The 18,481-nt window shown below is 36.6% G+C and overlaps 1 long non-coding RNA gene across 2 annotated transcripts in view; it reads right to left on the bottom strand.

Annotated features, from left to right (window-relative positions):
- The window catches only part of LOC308624133, an 864,944-nt gene that overhangs the window by 195,352 nt on the left and 651,111 nt on the right, over positions 1-18,481 (bottom strand). The gene's annotated exons all lie outside the window — the stretch shown is intronic.

Here is an 18,481-nt window from a genome sequence, read left to right as displayed (position 1 = left end):
GAGTTTGAAGTTAGAGAGGTCGAGTAACGTACTGAGAATCATACAATCAGCAAATTGGGATTTGTATCCAGTTCTGCCTGACTCAAAACCAAGAGTTTTAATTACCAGGTGACACCATTCAGTACCTGTAACATTGCCTGGCACAAATTGAAGCGCCCAGTAAATATGTGATCAAAGAATATTTTCTTGGAGAGAGATTTATCACTAGCCACAAAGATTTTTCTCACCCCTCCCAAAAATGCATTTGTGATTTAAATATTTTGAATCAGTACGCTTGAAAAAAGACATTATGTATGATGTCATGCATTATTAAATATAACACTTTAATAAACTCATTCTCTTTCTAGCCACATTTAAAAAATCCTACTTGAAATACCTTGACAATTTTTACCATGCCTTCTGAAAACAAGTATTTCTAAAGTAAGTTACATTCAGAAAATAATTATCTGATATTTGGCAAAGGAACATACAGACAAGGTTTTGGAAGGCTGCTTGTCCTTGGCCAAATCACTGTCCTTCACTGATATCAATTTCAGGGACTGTCCCATGAGAGTGCAACTTCCAGGTTTGCAAGTCTATGGTTCAGTGACTGGGAAACATCAAGTATAGTTTCAGATCAGCAAGTGAATAAAGGAATTTTTCTTACTTATAGCTCTTGAGGCAACATGGAGCCAGTGTGGATGGATGGAAAACCAGGACTCCTTGACCCACTTGGGGAAGAAGGACAATGGTCAAGGAAACTAATCCATCTGTAGGGGCTACCAGAGTCCAAGGCCACAACTAGTTAAAACATCATAATTTGGATATAAAAACATAAAAGATGTTTAAATAGCTGGCAGCCTTCTGGTTTAGACCCAGTGGGAGTTTTCCCTAATGCAGCCAATACAGTTCTACACATAGTAGGTACTCAGTAAGTATTTGTTGGATGAATGAATAATTTCCCCCTTATCTTTTATGAGAAAGCAAGTTCAGCACAACAAAGGGACGATGGAGGTCTGCTTCTGGGGAAGAAACCTAAGAGTTCAAGGGCAGATGGGCTTTCAAAGTTTCATAAAGTAGAGGATCCTTGTCGATGAATCAGTGCCCAGGGCTCTATATCTCCCAGACATCTAGCTGATGTGATGGACATTTTAAAGGAAGGTGAGTAATTTACAAGATCATTATAAGAAAATCAAGTTTGGATTTACACTCCAAACCAATAGTCAAAACTTTTATTTTCAATGATGTCATCTCTGAATTATTTTGACTTCTCAAAGATTAATTACTTTGGGAAAAGTGCTTATAAAAGAGCAAAAAGTTATTTTCTGTCAATGAATATTGGACAAGAAGGCAGAAAATCTAGCACTACTGCATTCAGCAAGCTAGGGCCAGGGGGTCTGATCTAGTAAAATGGGGATGGACATGAGCAAGCACTAGCTGTGTGTTCTGGAATCCCAATGAGGAGCTAGAAGTCGGGGCAGGATTCCATTCTTGGAATGTGTGTATGGGAGGAGAAAGGAGGAGAAGCAAGGCATGCTTTAGTTCTAACAGCAGAATCAACGTGGTACACAGTGAAGGTTAAGTAAAGTGATTTTCATAGCCTCCCAGAACGTTCTGTGAGCCTAACAGATCCTTATGGAAGTAGGGCTCTAAGGAGGTAACTTAGAAGCTTAGTCATTGTTACCGTGACTCTGGTCCTGAAGCTGGCGTACGGCTGGCAAAAGCCATTTAATGCCATCAATTTGTCCCTGCTTCTTTCCAATAAACATTTACTGAAAATGGGTGATGGTACCAGACACTCTGCATACGAAGTTGAAATTGATTCAGATACAAAGATTCACCACCTCAAAAATCCCATACTAATCCTCCAGGGGATGGATTAATTAATTAATCTATATTTTAATGAGGACCTTTCAGGGAAATATCAGAGGATCCAGGTGTGAAAAAAATGATAGAAAGAGGCAGGAACTAAAAAATGACTCTTGGGCCTGAGTTCTGGTTCATATTTTGTGGAAGACTAATAAATAATTTGATTCTGGGAATAGGCGAAGTGAAAGTTATGGCAGTTATAAAGTTGTAGGAAAGGGTGGGTTCAGGAATTTTACTGGGCATGGCAAACTGACTGGCTTATTTAGAACTGATTTGTTTTATGAAGGAATAATTAGACATAAAGTAGGAAAGGAAGGAATAGGAGAAGCTGATGATGACACCGGAAATCTGAATTAAGATATAGAATAACAGGGGGGCACTGTAGATTCCAGAACAGGAATGAGATACAAAGAAAAGGATATTTATGGAAGACTGTTCTGGCAGGTGTGTGTGTGGGATGGACTGGCAGAGGGAGGAGAGATGACAGAGACACACTGAGAAGCTATTTTAGGAACAGCTGTGAAGTTTTCATCTAGGGCAGTGGCCCTTATTTTCAAATGATAAAATGCTCTAATGGATGGTCTAATTTGGAAGACTAGAAAAATAAAATAATTATCATGTTGGTTCTCACCTCTCCCTTGAATTCCTTCTTCCATAATAGGGGAATATTTATAGGAACTTAGGTATAACCTAAACATTTTTTATAGAAAACTATTATTTGGCAGCCGGACACAAGAAAGGAGACTGTCTTTGCTCATTCCTCGTCCACTCCCATGTAGCATCAGACAAGATGGTCAGAGATTGAGAAAATGTTTGAAAAGCGCATGTGCCAGGGAATCTGTAAATTATAATTCTCTAACCAGGTCCCCAGGGGCCAGGATGAACTTCTAGTGACTCAAAGAGAAATGACATTACTATTTGCAATAGTAAATGATGATAATGAGGATGACAACATCAAGAACGTTCACCATTTAGAAAAAACCTAAATGTACTATAAACCATGCCCTGTAGGCATTTCACACACAGTGGCTCGAATCATCGCAATAGCCTTGTAAATCAGGCAGAGTCGAGCTACTCCGATCTTGTATAAGATGAACCTGACTGTTAAGTAGTTTAAAAGACTTGCTTAAGCTCTCAGCTTATAAAAATAGTCTGGATTTGAACACAGGCGTGTTTGGGTCTATAGTACAATGTTCCCACTGCATTGTTCCATTAATTGGGAGAATGACAGAAAAAGGAGTGTCTCATAAGCTTGTAAAATATAGTTTATGGTCAGATTCTAGTGCTACAGTGTATGATTAAGATATCAGAAATCTGCTCTCCATGTTTGAGAGTACTTCACAGTTTTCTTGGTTTTTTTTTTTTAACATCTTTATTGGAGTATAATTGCCCTACAATGGTGTGTTAGTTTCTGCTTTATAACAAAGTGAATCAGCTATACATATACATATGTTCCCATATCTCTTCCCTCCCTCCCACCCTCCCTATCCCACCCCTCTAGGTGGTCACAAAGCACCGAGCTGATCTCCCTGTGCTATGCGGCTGCTTCCCACTAGCTATTTATTTTACGTTTGGTAGTGTATGTATGTCCATGCCACTCCCTCAGTTTGTCCCAGCTTACCCTTCCCCCTCCCCATGTCCTAAAGTCCATTCTCTAGTAGGTCTGCATCTTTATTCCCGTCTGCCCCTAGGTTCTTCATGATCATTTTTTTTTCAGATTCCATATATCTTCATAGACCTTTTATGGAAATAGAGATGCCAATATTTAGCGAATTTGATGTGTTGTCTAATATTGATAAACAAAAATCTGAGATGAAAATCTGTTTCATCAGTGTTTTGGTAGAATTACCAATATCTTTGGAGAAACATCAGAGATAAGTAAGAGGCTATCTCATCACACATTATTTCTGTAGCAAGCCGTCTATTACCTGTGGACACTTAGCCAATATTATAATAGACTTGTTGGAAGCCTAGTGGAAATAAAAATTTATGAGGCACTGCTTTATCTTTGAAGTAATTCAGACTTTGAACTTTTGAAGAGATCAGTTCTGCACAATTTAATAAAATGCAAAACCTTAACCACATTTTAGTTGTATATTATATAAACGTGCAAATATCTCTAATTGTTTAAACAATAAATCTGGTGCCCTCATCAAGAGCATGCTCTATTCTACCCCCTGGTCAGTCTTCCTGGTTATCTTCCACTCATCCTCCTTGAAGGGTGCCTGGGTATCTGCTGGGAACGCTGCCCTCACTTCCCAGGCAGCATAAGGCCTTCTGATCCACTTCACCACCTCCCTGTCCAACATCTTGCCCAAGCCTCGATGACAGCAGCTACTACATCATCACTGGCTTTATATTAGAGAATAGCAACATGAGCTAGAGAATTGCACCAGTCCTTGTTTGCACCACTTGAGGGTAACCCAGCTGAAATTCCGATCCCGGCTGGTCAAATTCTAGGGCCCATACTCTTAACCACTGCATGAGGTCTTTACAGGACACACACTTTATATATTGTTGCATCTCAGAACTTAACAAGATACCAGACATGTTAGTGGAACTCAATGAAGAAATAAATACTTTGAATTAGAAGGGGGCTTTAGCTGCAGCCCACACCATGGTTACCAGACATGTTAGTGGAACTCAATGAAGAAATAAATACTTTGAATTAGAAGGGGGCTTTAGCTGCAGCCCACACCATGGTTACAACCTACCCAGATGGACTGTCAGACAGCGAGTGAAAAGGCAACAATAACTGAATACCTCCTCTACACCATCTTCTGGAGGTAAATAAAGGTAAAAAAGATACTTCGAAGAAAGCTCTCTCCTTGTCTGTTCCCACTGCTCACCTCCTCACACCCCAATAACAATAGCAGCTGGCTCGCTTTGCTGAGGTCTCTTTTGCCATGTGCCAGATCTCTTTCCCCCAGACACCAAAGGAGAGGCCTTCACTCAAAGCTTTCAACAGTTTTCTACTTTTCTACATGTTTAATCAAAAACTCATCTCAGCTATAGATCTCTCTAATCCAGTCTTATTTCTCATTATTTCCCCAAATGCATCTTTTAATTTCCACAGTCACAAAAATATACCACTCTTACAATTCTCCTGAATTTCATTTTGTAGTCTCTTTATAATTTTCTGAGTAATGCAAGGGTCGGCAAACTACATCCTGCCACTTGCTTTTATATTGCCTGAAGAAGAATGCTTTTTAAATTTTAAATGGTTAAAAAAAATCAAAAGAAGAGTACTACTCTATGACATGTGAAAATGATATGAAATGCAAGTTTCAAAATCTATAAATAAAGTTTTATTGCGACACAACCAATTTGTTTATATGGTATCTAAGGCTGATTTTATGCTGTAACAGTAGAGATGAGTAAGTTACAACAAAGACCATTTGGCCCAGAAAGCCCAAAATATTTACAATCTGCACTTTATGGGAAAAGTTGGCCAGCCTCTAGGATAATGGGATAAAACAATGATGCCCAATTGTTAAGTATCTACTCTGCATGAGACACATGTCTATCCATTCGTTATTTCATTGAGACCTCCCATCTGGGGGAGATAGGAATTATTTTCTCAAATTGTAAATAAGAGACTAGGACTAAACAACTACACTAAAACGTTTTAGAACTAGAAGCAGAACTAAAAACTTTTGGATTCCACAGCTCATTCATGGTTTTTCCTCTGTGATGAGCTCTCTCTTCATATTCTTGAGAACAAATGAACACATCAATGAGTGTGAAATCACACAGTACACGTTGAATACATAAGCAATGTGGGATGCCAAATAATGAAGTGGCCCTACAGAAATCCAGCCAATTCAGGAAGAGTCTTTGCATCAATACAGCTTCTTGGTCTCCTTCTTCTCAATTCCTAACTGTACCTGGCATATAGCTTCTTTTTGGGGGGGCGGGGGGGGTGTGGTTAAACATTAAACAATTGCAGATCCTTTCAGGTAGAACTTCAGAAGTACTTTTTTATCAGTTTTGTCTTTTATCTGGTGATCAATTTGTTCTTTAAAAGAAAAGATTTTTAAAACTACAATATTGTTCCTTGAATCCCATATGACAATTTTAAAATCAGTGTTTCATACCACTGAGCTGTCTGAGTTACCTAGGGTCACTGTCCTTTATTTTCCAAGACATATGGAATGTATTAAAGAGAAAAAGACAAAGAAAAAAGCTCATTTTCCCCCCTAAGCACCCATATTTGAATCTCACAGTCAAAACTAAGGAGAATCTACAGTGATATGGAAAGTAAACAAAAGAAATCCAACCAAGATAACGTAGGTAAACCTGTGTGATTTTTTTTGTGACCCAGTGAAACTGATGCATTCTGACTACTAGTTAGTTCTGGCTCATATTTAGAAATAACTGACTGAGTGGCAGGTCCCAAGCTTAATCCTTGTAAAGGTAACGGACCCTTAAGAGAACAGTATTATTTTTCCATAGCTATCTTCTGGACTTGCCTCTAATAATGAGAGCCAACGTTTATTGATTATCACCATGTTTTATGCTCTCCACATATATTAATTTATTTAATCCTCATAATGGCATTGTGAGGTGGGTAATATTCATCTTAACCCCATTTCACAGACGAATAAGCAAAAGTACAGGGAGGCTGGGGGACTTGCCTACTGCCCTTCAGTTAGTGACAGAGCCGGTACTGAACAAAAGTAACTCAGAGTGTGCACCCCTAACCACATGATACACTGCGTCTGGCTTGCTTCCTGATGTTTCACAACCATTTAACTAAACATCAAATGGTAAGTATATCATGTAATTAAATATTTTCACTGTGTAATTTGGTGACTGCTCCCCAAGAAAAATCTGTTCATTTGGTTGTCAGTATCTTTTCCTAAGGGGCAGTTGTCATGAAGATGGATTCCCCCAAAAGACTTTTGATAACATCATTTAGTTTGGCGGCTCTGCAAATAAACAAGAAAAACAACAGCAAACATGTCCTCGTGGGAAATTCCAAATCTTATTTAGTACAGTCTTTAAGATTTTAGCATTTACATGAGCATCCTGAAAACATCTCTCTATGTCTATAACTTGTCTGGAAAGTAATTTCACATCTTTAATGAAAAAAGATGATCAATAAAACAACAGATTATCATGTTTTAAATACAGCAGCACACATGCAAAAATCAATATGAAGTCATTAATCTAGTCAATATGGAGATCTGGAGACCAAAAATTATCCAGATTGCAATGAATCTTTTTGTAATGACATTCTTATTACAAATCTATTTGTGCAATTCTGAAGTAATCAGTCCTAAGGACACACCAAATTATACTGAGAAGTTGAAAAACAAGGGGAAAAAAAAGCAAACCCTTTGTTTTCCCTCAAACAGCATTTGTTTAAGATAAAAGGAATAGCTCTAATTTCCTTACCTTCACAGTCTCGTTTATTTTGCTATTTCAGTGGGGCCACATATCACCATTTACTTAAGAGGAGAAATGTATGTGGTTTTTTTTCATATTTTCTATTCTACCTCATTCCACAATAAGTTTATGGAGTCAAATAGACTACAAAAGAAAAGCGTTTGTCATGGACTTTGTTCTAGGTTTATGCATTAAGGTACTTAAAAAAAAAAAACAAGGAAAGATATGGTGACCTCTAAACCAATCTCTAGTCCCTGAGTTAGCTGGGGACTTTCAGGAGAGAACATTTGTAACGTAAGATTTTCCATTCTTGCACTATTTACAAATCTTAGCTATCATCATTGTAAGCAGGGCAGAGAAAAAGACTGATTGGATTTTCCACAAAATGGCTACCTCTAAATTAAATATAGCTTGGGAGCTGCCCTGCTATTTTCTAGTGATACAGAATTACTGATTTAATCAGGTAAATATAAAAATTATTTTCTGAGTCCCTTCACTTGTTTAGGTAAATTTCTATACTATGTTCCTGAGGAAACCGATGAATATCTTCAAGCTTGATTTATTTTCTTAGGATGCCATTGTAAGCTCAAAAAAATCCTAAAAGAAGATGCATTTTCTTAATAAAAGCAGAGTAACTGATGCTAAACTATTTCACATTGTTCTTGCCTGCTGAAGTTTATGCTAGTGCCACATTATATACCACTTTCATTATAACTTTGCTTGTAATTATCTTATGAGAAAATATGGTCAATAACATGAAAGCAAATCACATATTTGGAAAGTAGTAGAGTTAGTGTCAAATGCAGTATCATTACATATGCTTTGCTCTTTCATTTTGATCTTGATCAATCTGGATTATGGATACATACTTATTCTATTCTGAGTAAATTCAGTAACAATATAATGAAGGAAATCTTGTTACAATCACAGATTTGTGGATTAATTAAAACCAGTACTATAAAGCAATGTTATCCTCATCCTTTCAAGTATATTGAGAGAATACTGCTTCCAGTTACAGTGGTGTAGTTTCTATCAGACCCCAGAGAAAAACTATAAATTCTGAACAAAATTACCTGAAGGCACTGGAGAACAACAAAGAATAGGCAAGCTCTGTGTTGGAGAAGGCTGGGGGGAGCAGGAGGGAATATAAACTTGGAAGAAGGTAATGACACAGTGAGGATCCTGTTTTTACATCTTTCCTATCAGAGGACAGGCGCCAGTCAATACCATGTGAGGTACTACAACTCGCATATAAACCTGCAGTTTTACTGGCATGAAGAACCAGAGGATCGAGTCTGAAGTGCCCACAGCAAGGTAGTGAGAATGCTACTAAAGAAACATAGTCAGAGGGAAAAATCCCATATTCTGGGCAAAAATTCTGCCCAAGTCTCTGGCTGACCCCATGAGTGGAAAAGACTCCAAGGAGCCCAACTAACAGAAAAGAGCTGCACAGATTCTAGCTACTAAGATCACAAAGGAGATAGGCATTTAGAATTTGAGTTGAGTCATGTCTACTGCTAAATTTTGTTTCAATATGCATCAGAAGAACATAATAGAATACAGAGTTTCTACAACATATTGACAAAATCAAGGATAAAATCCAAAATTTAGATATACGCAGAAACAAGAAAACATGGCATATAATCAAGGAAAAGGAAATTAATCTAGATTGAGCTTGAGATATTCAGTTAGCAGAAAACCATTTAAAAATAGCTAATACCAAAAGCACAAGCAACAAAAACAAGTGAAACTATAACAGACTAAAAAACCTCTGCACCGTAAAATAAATGATCAACAAGATGAAAAGGCAACCTACAGAATGGGAGAAAATATCTGCAAACCACTTAACTAACAAGGGGTTAATATCCAAAATATACAGGGAATGCATACAACTCAATAGTGCACGCGCACACACACACACACACACACACACAATCCAATCAAAAAATGAGCAAAGGACCTGAATAGTTATTTTTCCAAGGAAGATATTCAAATGGCCAACAGATACATGAAAATGTGCTCAGTGTCACTAATCATCAGGGAAATGCAAATCAAAACAATAGATATCACCTCACCCTGTTAGAATGGTTATGATCAAGAAGACAAGAAATAACAAACGTTGGTTAGGATGTGGAGAAAAGGGAATATTTGTGCACTCTCGGTGGAAATGCAAATTGGTGTAGCCATTATGGAAAACAGAATGGAGGTTTCTCAAAAAATTAAAACTACTATATGATCAACAAATTCCACTTCTGTGTATATATGCAAAGAAAATAAAAACTCATTCCATGACAACCACCATCACTCTGATACCAAAACCAGACAAAGATATCACAAAAAAAGAAAATTACGGGCCAATATCACTGATAAACATAGATGCAAAAATCTTGAAAAAAATGTAAGCAAACTGACTCTAAAAATACATTAAAAGGATCATACTCTATGATGAGGCGGGATTTATTCCAGGATGCAAGGGTTTTCCAATATCTGCAAATCAATCAATATGATATACTACATTAACATAATGAAGAATTTTAAAAAATCATCATCTCAATAGATGCAGAAAAAGCTTTTGATAATACTCCACATCCAATGAGGGGAAATGTTAAACTAATAAATATGGTGGGGAGGGGGAAGGGTAAGCTGGGACAAAGTGAGAGAGTAGCATTGATGTATATACACTACCAAATGTAAAATAGATAGCTAGTGGGAAGCAGCTGCATAGCACAGGGAGATCAGCTCGGTGCTTTGTGACCACCTAGAGGGGTGGGATAGGGGAGTGGGATGGGGGGGTGGGAGGGAGATGCAAGAGGGAGGGGATATGGGGATACATGTATACATATAGCTGATTCACTCTGTTATATAGCAGAAACTAACACAACACTGTAAAGCAACTATACTCCAATAAAGATGTTTAAAAGTATAAATAAATAAACAAACAAACAAATAAATAAATAAGGCATTTCTTTCTTTTTGGAAAAAAGTTCCACATCCATTTATGATAAAAACTCTTCAGAAAGTGGGCATAGAGGAAACATACCTCAACATAATAAAGGCCATATATGGCAAACCCACACCTAACATCATACTCAACTAACATCATACTTAAAAATAAAAAGTATAAAAAACACTAATTTAAAATGATATATCCTCTCCCTGTTCACTGCAGCATTATTTACAATAGCCAAGACATGGAAGCAACCTAAGTGGCCATCGATGAATGAATAAACAAAGAAAATAAGGTATATATACAGTGGTATATTACTGAGCTATAAAAAGGAAATCTTGCCATTTGTGATAACATGGATGGACCTCGAAGGCTTTATGATAATTGAAGTAAATCAGACAAAGAAAGACAAATACCATATGATCTCACTTATACGTGGAATCTTTAAAAAAAACAAAAACAAAGCATAAAACCCCCCACAAAAAACCTGAACTCACAGTAACAGAGAACAGATTGGTGGTTGCCAGAGGTAGTGGGTAGGGGTGGCGGTAATGTGAAGCTGGTCAAAAGGTACAAAATTCTAAAAATAAATAAATTCTGGGAATGCATTATACAGAATGGTGACTATAGTTAACCATACTGTACTATATATATGAAAGTTTCTCAGAGAGTAAATGTCAAAAGTTCTCATTGCAAGAAAAAATATACAACTCTGAGAGCTGATGGATGTTAACTAAACTTATGGTAATCATTTTGCAATAGATACATATATCAAATCATTACTTTGTACATCTTAAATGATGTTATACGTCAATTATATCTCAATAGGCTGGAAAAAAAACACTAATGCTTGAAGAATTTGAATCATGTGCTTAAAATTTCACAGAGAGCTGAAAAGTGAGACTAGCACTTACTTCAAAGGACTTTGCAAATGCCATGCCTTTACCATAAGGCGGTGGTTTGAAAAAATCCACTTTCTCATTTAATGCCAATATCTTCAGCCCTAACTGTCCAAGTTCCTAATATATTTCCCAGGGACACATGTAAGTTCTTCCTTCAATGTATTTTCTTGTTCTTTTTAAATATTTTCTTGTTCTTTTTAAAATTTACATTTACATTGTCACCACTTAGAGCCTTTCTTATTTCACACATCGAGTCTTGCCTGTGCTCCTTCTCTAGTCCTATCTTCCTCAGATCTTTCCTTCATACTTCCTACTAAATCATTCTTTATAAAATATGGTACCATACAGCTCCAAATTTATTGTAAGTCAACACAGTCTTAAAATAATATTCAAACCTAGAATGACCTAAAGTTTTATTCATCTACCATCTGGCTAATGCCTTCAACCTTATTTTCTATAACCCCTTTATTCGAGACCTCAGAAAAGAGAAAAAAAAAGGTCACATACCATGTATATAAATATTTAAAAGATATAAATCAAGCAACATAGTAAATAAAATCTACTTTATGCTTGTTTTATATACTTTCATATCAATAAAATTGAAAAATATGTGCAAAGTGAGCAAAAATATGAGCAAGTTACTTAAAAGAGAGCTAATATAACTATGCTAAAGGTTATAAAGGAAAATATGCACTTAGTAAACAAACAAATAAAGAATCTCAGCAGAGAAATAGCAAGTATACAAAAGAACTGAATGGAAATTTGAGCGCTAAAAATACAATATGTGAAAATAAAGAGTTAATTCAATGAGGTTAAATAGCATATTGAGGTGAAACAGGAATCAGTACCCTTGAAGATAAATATATAGAAAACATCTAATCACAAGAGAAGAGCAAGGAGAAACGGTTGAAAAAAACAGAGCCTCAGAGACCTATGGGACAAAATAAAATGTTCTAATATAAAGGTAATTGGATTCCAGAAGATAAAGAAAGGGCAACAAAAAATACTTCAGGGGTTTTCCCTGGTGGTGCAGTGGTTAAGAATCCTCCTGCCAATCAATGCAGGGGGCACAAGTTCGAGCCCTGGTCCAGGAAGGTCCCACATACCGCGGAGCAACTAAGCCTGTGTGCCGCAACTACTGAGCCTGAGCTCTAGAGCCCATGTGCCACAACTACTGAGCCCACGTGCCACAACTACTGAAGCCCGCACACCTAGAGCCCGTGCTCTGCAGCAAGAGAAGCCACTAAAATGAAAAATCCGCGCACCACAACGAGGAGTAGTCCCTGCTCGCTGCAACCAGAGAAAGCCCGAGCACAGCAACGAGGACCCAACGCAGCCAGCCATAAATAAATAAATAAATAAACAAATAAATAAATAAATACTTTAAAAAATAAAGGCAAAATTTGTCCAAAATTTGGTCAAAGACATAAATTTACAGATTTCAAGAAGCACTGCAAATCCTAAGAGGGATACATGCAAAGAAAACCACACGTAGGCACATCTTAATCAAATTACTGAGATCTAAAGATTTCAAAACCTCACACCAGCCAGAGAAACACAACACTTTTACACGTAGAACAACAATATTACTTACTAATGACTTCTTATCAGAAAAATTAAGTCCAGAAGACAGTAGAATGACATCTTCAAAAGTGCTAGAAGGAAAAGAAAAACACTATCTGCTCAGAATTCTGTATCTAGCAAAAATATTCTTCGAGAATAAAAGCAAAAGAGCTTCAGTTAAATGAAAATTAAGATCTGTCATTAATCAATGTGCATCACAAAAAACACTAAATGAACTTCTTTAGGCTGAAGACAAATGCTCCTTGGATCTTTAGAAAGGCACTAAGAGTACTAAAAATGTTAACTACGTGGGTAAATATAAAAGATTATCTTTTTTCCTTCTAATTAAAAAAAATATGATGCGACTTACAGCAAAAATTGTGAAACTGTATTTTGGGGTTTAAAATGTATCTAGAGGAAATAAATACATATGACAAATAGAGAAAAAGGAATGAGGAGAAATGGGTAAATACGGCTAAACGGTAGCCAAGTTCTTTTCATTTCATGTGCAGTGATACAATATTAGATTTGAGTTGATGGTGGAAGGATATATATATATATTAGTAACCACTATATATATATATATATATATATATATATAGTAACCACTATAAAACCTACCAAAAATAATTCAAAGAGGTATAGTTACGAAGACAGCAGATAAATGAAGTACAAGGAGAACACAGACTCCAAGATTACCAAAGATGCAAGAGAGAGAATTCAATGTTTGATTCAATGCCAGAATCCCTTCTATAAAACATCTGACCCATTTTGCCCCTACACTGCTCAAATACTTCCAAATGAGAGGGTTCATAAAGTAGCCTGTTGCCCTATTTTTTCTGGTCCTAGGTTACACTTGTATGGAACAATGCCTCTTCCCTCCCACAAAAGTCTCTATTATCTTTCAATTAAATGTCTGAACATCCATTTCTTCTCTATAGTTTCCCCCCATTTAGGCCTGGAGAGAGGAAGTTGTTCTTTTCTAGATGAGCTCCTAGATGACTTCATGCCACTCATCTCCTCTCCCAGCATCCAATTTATTTCCTTTATACCATTTGCCAAAAATTTAAAGGACATGATGGTTCAATTTATTTGTTTAGTGAATATGCCTAGTATATAACACGTGCCCAATCACAATAAAATGAAATTAAAGCAAAGAAATAAACATCACCAGTACGAGAAGCTAACATTCAGTGGGTGTGTATCATGAGACAGACACTCTTCTAAAATATTTTACAGGTATTATCCTATTTAATCCTCACCTTAAAAAGGTATATTTTATACATAACAAAGCTAAGACACAGAGGCGTTAAGCGACTTGCCCAGGGTTATACAAACTGATAAGTAAAGCTGGGATATGAAGCAAGAATGAAGCATGTACCTGCTCCTGGGTCTTTACTTAAGTCAGGGCTACTGTCCTGATGTCTTCTGCCACAGTGTGTCTCTAGTTTTCTTTGCGTGACTTTACATGACCTTCCTCCTTCTCTGGCCTCCCCATACCTCCCTATAAGGGATTATCTCTCATTCTCTTCCCTGATTTTCCCGTTCTCCAGAAACCTACTCCAGCTGGCTTTAGGGTACTTGCCCAGTTAACAATCCCATCTTGGTCATAGACCTCAATTTGCCTTCTGATGCCAAATGGAATCAATAAAATTGTATTTTGTCAGGGGTTACTAATCTTGCTTTGAATAACATAATCAATATTATCATTATATATTATTGAAAGTACATCCTGGTTATAAGATAGCTCCCAATGTGTGAATTTCCAGACTTCCCTTGAACGTTCCTTCAATTTTCAAATTTGATTTAGCTCTATCTGAATTATATTCTTGATTGAGTTTCTTGGTGTATATTCCTGAAGTATATATCTTCTGAATAAGGAGCAAGCTGATGTATGGACATGTTCCAAGCAGCAAAATATCTGGTTTGCTGACAAGAATTTGCTATTCTGTTCAAGAGTTACATAACTTACTTTTATAGGCTACTGTTTGACATAGTCTTGGTTTCTTATGCATGATACTGAATCAAATATACTGTGGATGGGCTTCCCTGGTGGCGCAGTGGTTGAGAGTCCACCTGCCGATGCAGGGGACACGGGTTCGTGCCCCGGTCTGGGAGGATCCCACATGCCGCAGAGCAGCTGGGCCCGTGGGCCATGGCCGCTGAGCCTGCGCGTCCGGAGCCTGTGCTCCGCAATGGGAGAGGCCACAACAGTGATAGGCCCGTGTACCGCAAAAAAATAAATAAATAAATAAAAAATAAATAAATATATATATATGTATACTGTGGCAATAGGCCATAGAGTTCAATTTTATATTTCACTGTCTCATAACATCAGAGTTCACAGGTATTATCAAATAAGGTTTGTTTTCTTTGCTATTCCCTTTGATAATTAATGTCAAAACTATGACTCTGTTTTGGTCTGTCTCCATCAAAATCTTCTGTCATGTTGAAAATATCACTTTGCTTTAAGTCTAAGTCAGTTTCATCAGTGATGGTATGAAGATCTAAAACACAGCTGGTGTTCTTTCAACAAACGTTAAGCTCTACAAATATACTGAGTGGCTACTATTTTTAAGACTGCTAAATTCAAGAGAGACAGTTGAGTAGGTAATTGGTCTGCTTCAAGCAATTTACAGTTTATTAATGGAGACAAATATGTACTCAAATAAGCCATAAAATGCATCACAAAAATTATTTGGTAGCCTTAGCTTTGTACTAACAAACTGGATACTGGCCAATTATACTGAATTACGTGCAATGCCCCAAAGCAGAGGTTATTAATTCACCACTGGTTACTGTCTGGGACAAATGGTAGACTTCAGTTCTCTAGACCAGATAGAGATAGAGAAGAAATAGGTGTTCAGAAATGCGTATAAATATTTGAATGTAAATTTATGCCTACTGAATATAAAAATAAAATATTGAGGCTTGTATTTTTATTACTAATTTAGTTGACATTAATGATGAATTATGAATATTTTATTTACCTACATTCATCAGTTCTGAAAAGTTCTTAAAACTAAGCCAAGTATTGCATTAGCTCTCATCACAACACTGATCATTTTGTAAAAATTCCAATGTTCAGTTACCTAAACTGTGAAAACCAGGATATTGGATGAGATATCTTCTTATGTTGATATTTTATTCTATTTTCATTTTGGAAGATAAATATAACAAAAACCAATTTGTGTTTCTGAAAAACTATTCAATTTCTTTATCATTTTCTAACTTCCTTGGAATATAATGTTTCATTTTTAAAGTTAAGTCCATTTTATTGTATGGAATGTAATAGCTTTATTGAGGGATAGTTTACATACAATAATATGTACACTCATTTTAGGTGTTTGATGAATTTTGGAAGTCAGATATAGTCGTGTAACTTTCACAAACAAGAATCATGAAAACACAACTACCCTTAGCACGAGGGGAAAAGCTACAAAAATGGGGAACTCACTTCAGATAGCTCCCTACCTTCCCTCCTGCAACCACATACTCCTCACCAGAATCTGTCTGCTTCTGTTCACTCTTCACTGCTTCTGCATTTTATAATTGATTTCTGTGGTAGAAACCATCTGGTAGATCTTAATCTATCATTCCCTGGGGCCTATATTTTGTATTTGTCTTTAAGTTTCATTTTTTAGTAGTTAATTTTATTGTATTTTACAAAAGTATCAGTTTATGATGTTTGAACATTTTTTTTAAATCTGGTTCTTCCTTATAGATAGTTTGAGAAGCACATCTCCCAACCAGAGGGTATCAAATCTTGCTACATACCCAACTAAGGAACTTGGTAAAAAGAAAGAGATCCAGGAACCATACTAATTAAATGAGCTCTGTATTTTTTCTTATTGCTTCAGGTAGTTCTGATTCACACAAACTCTGAGAATCAATCACTAAATTAATCTCTAAATAATTTTCCAAATTTGAGTTTCACCTCCTCTTGAAGCCATTCTGCTGTCCCATTCACTGAAGGCTGTACAGTGGACAGAGTTAACTAAGCAAGCTAAGGCCTATTACTGGGTGGAGAATTGTTGAATATGTCATGGTTGTTAGTTTACTATGAACCTTGGTCTCTTCACTCACGGATTGAAATTGGGATAGTGAAATTAATAAGGACCATGTTTTGATAGTACATACTGGCAGGAATATAGAAATTATTTTGCTATTAGTCAGTTAAATGGGCACAAAACATGAGGAATATAATTCTCCTGCTTGTAAAGCATAAACATTTTCTGTTAAGTTGCTAATATTCTCTCAAACACAACCTTCCCATTTTCTTTCAATTTAACCTTCATGAAACGAAAAAAATCTGAGGGCCTATGTGATACCAGCAAACAATCCTTACCTTTTTCAGCAGACTGTGCACCCTCCTGCTTTTCCCCCAAATGCATGTCAGTTGCTTACTTAACAGTGGTTCTCCAGGTGTGGCCTCTGAACCACGAGCAGCAGAATCACCTGGGAAATTCTCCGATTCTTGAGTCTCCCCCCAACCTGCTGAATCAGAAATTCTGGAAAGGGGCTTTATAACTAAGAGGCCCTCCTGGTGACTCTACAGAATGCTCCAGTTTGAGAACCATACTATTAGGGTATACTACATACTAACTCATACCACTAACCTTGCTGGTGGCCTTAACAAAGGGGGTCTAAGAATATAGCTGAATTATGTCATCAAACTACAAAAATGCAATTCCCTATCAATGTTCCCCAATCCTCCTCTTCTTCTTTTTCCCGGTCTCTCCACCTACATGGCCAGAGTTCCCAACTCACCCATTCTGACAATGAAAACCTAAAGTATTATCTCTCCTAGCAACATTAACACTTCAAAGAGGATGGCGGCCGGCAGGGAGTAACCTTCAGTAGAAGGTAACATTCTAATGCTGGGATTTGGGGCATCTGTCTTACATCTCTCTACCCCATGATAGAAGACAAACTTCTGAGATTCATGTTTGAGGCTGGCCCTGGTCTAGTGTTCTGAGAATTTCTCTCCCACATTTATCTTAATTTCAGTAGGAAAGCATTTACTTTCATCTACATCTACCTTTATTTCCCCATTTCATCTTTTAATCACTTATTATGAAATAACTGCACAGCAAGATTAAAAAATATATGAAGAGATTTTGTTGACTGACCTCATACCTAGGTTTAAAGTAATAAAACTTCTTTGCTATTTTAAACAGTTTAACTGTAGCTCTGAGCTATGATTATCCTGGTAGCTACAGAGCAGGTAGTGTCTTAAAGTCCCCTTCAGAGTGACCAAATTCCACTAAAAGTTCTAAAGTACTCTGAGATAACACAATATAACCAGGAAATCAAGATGTCTATAAATTTTAACCTGAATACTTACTTAGAAATTCCCTGTGTTTCTTAGTATATACATAAGTTGAGCCTTCCTCTCAGAAGCCAATTAACATTACACAGAGTTGTTTGTATAAGCAACTGAGACATTAAACAATTTAAATGATATAATTTGGAAAGGGTAAAAAAAGGAAAATTACATCTCTCAATATCCCTGTTTTCTTTCAATGGAAAAATGATTGAAAGGGTCCTTCTTAGCATTCACTCCAGTAACCTACGTAAAAGTTGAATTGTAATTTAATTATTTTCCTTCCTAGTAATTAACTGGGAATTTCTAATCATTCAATCTGAGCATGTTTTGATTCATTAAGTATCCTGTTGAAATTTTATTTTTTCCCCAATCAGAGTGTTAAATCCTCTTAAGAGCAAGCACATAGAGAAACTGATGTGTTAAGGCCAATAAATGGTTCTGACTGCCTTGCTTAGGTGAGAAAGGAGGGGAGGATTTCCGATCAAAATTATTTAACAATTA

This window comes from Mesoplodon bidens (assembly GCF_964165515.1).
Source record: "Mesoplodon bidens genome assembly, chromosome: 10".
NCBI classification, from domain to species: Eukaryota; Metazoa; Chordata; class Mammalia; order Artiodactyla; family Ziphiidae; genus Mesoplodon; species Mesoplodon bidens.
The sequence above is the reverse complement of the archived record's forward strand: the minus strand, read 5'-3'. Positions and strand labels throughout refer to the sequence as shown.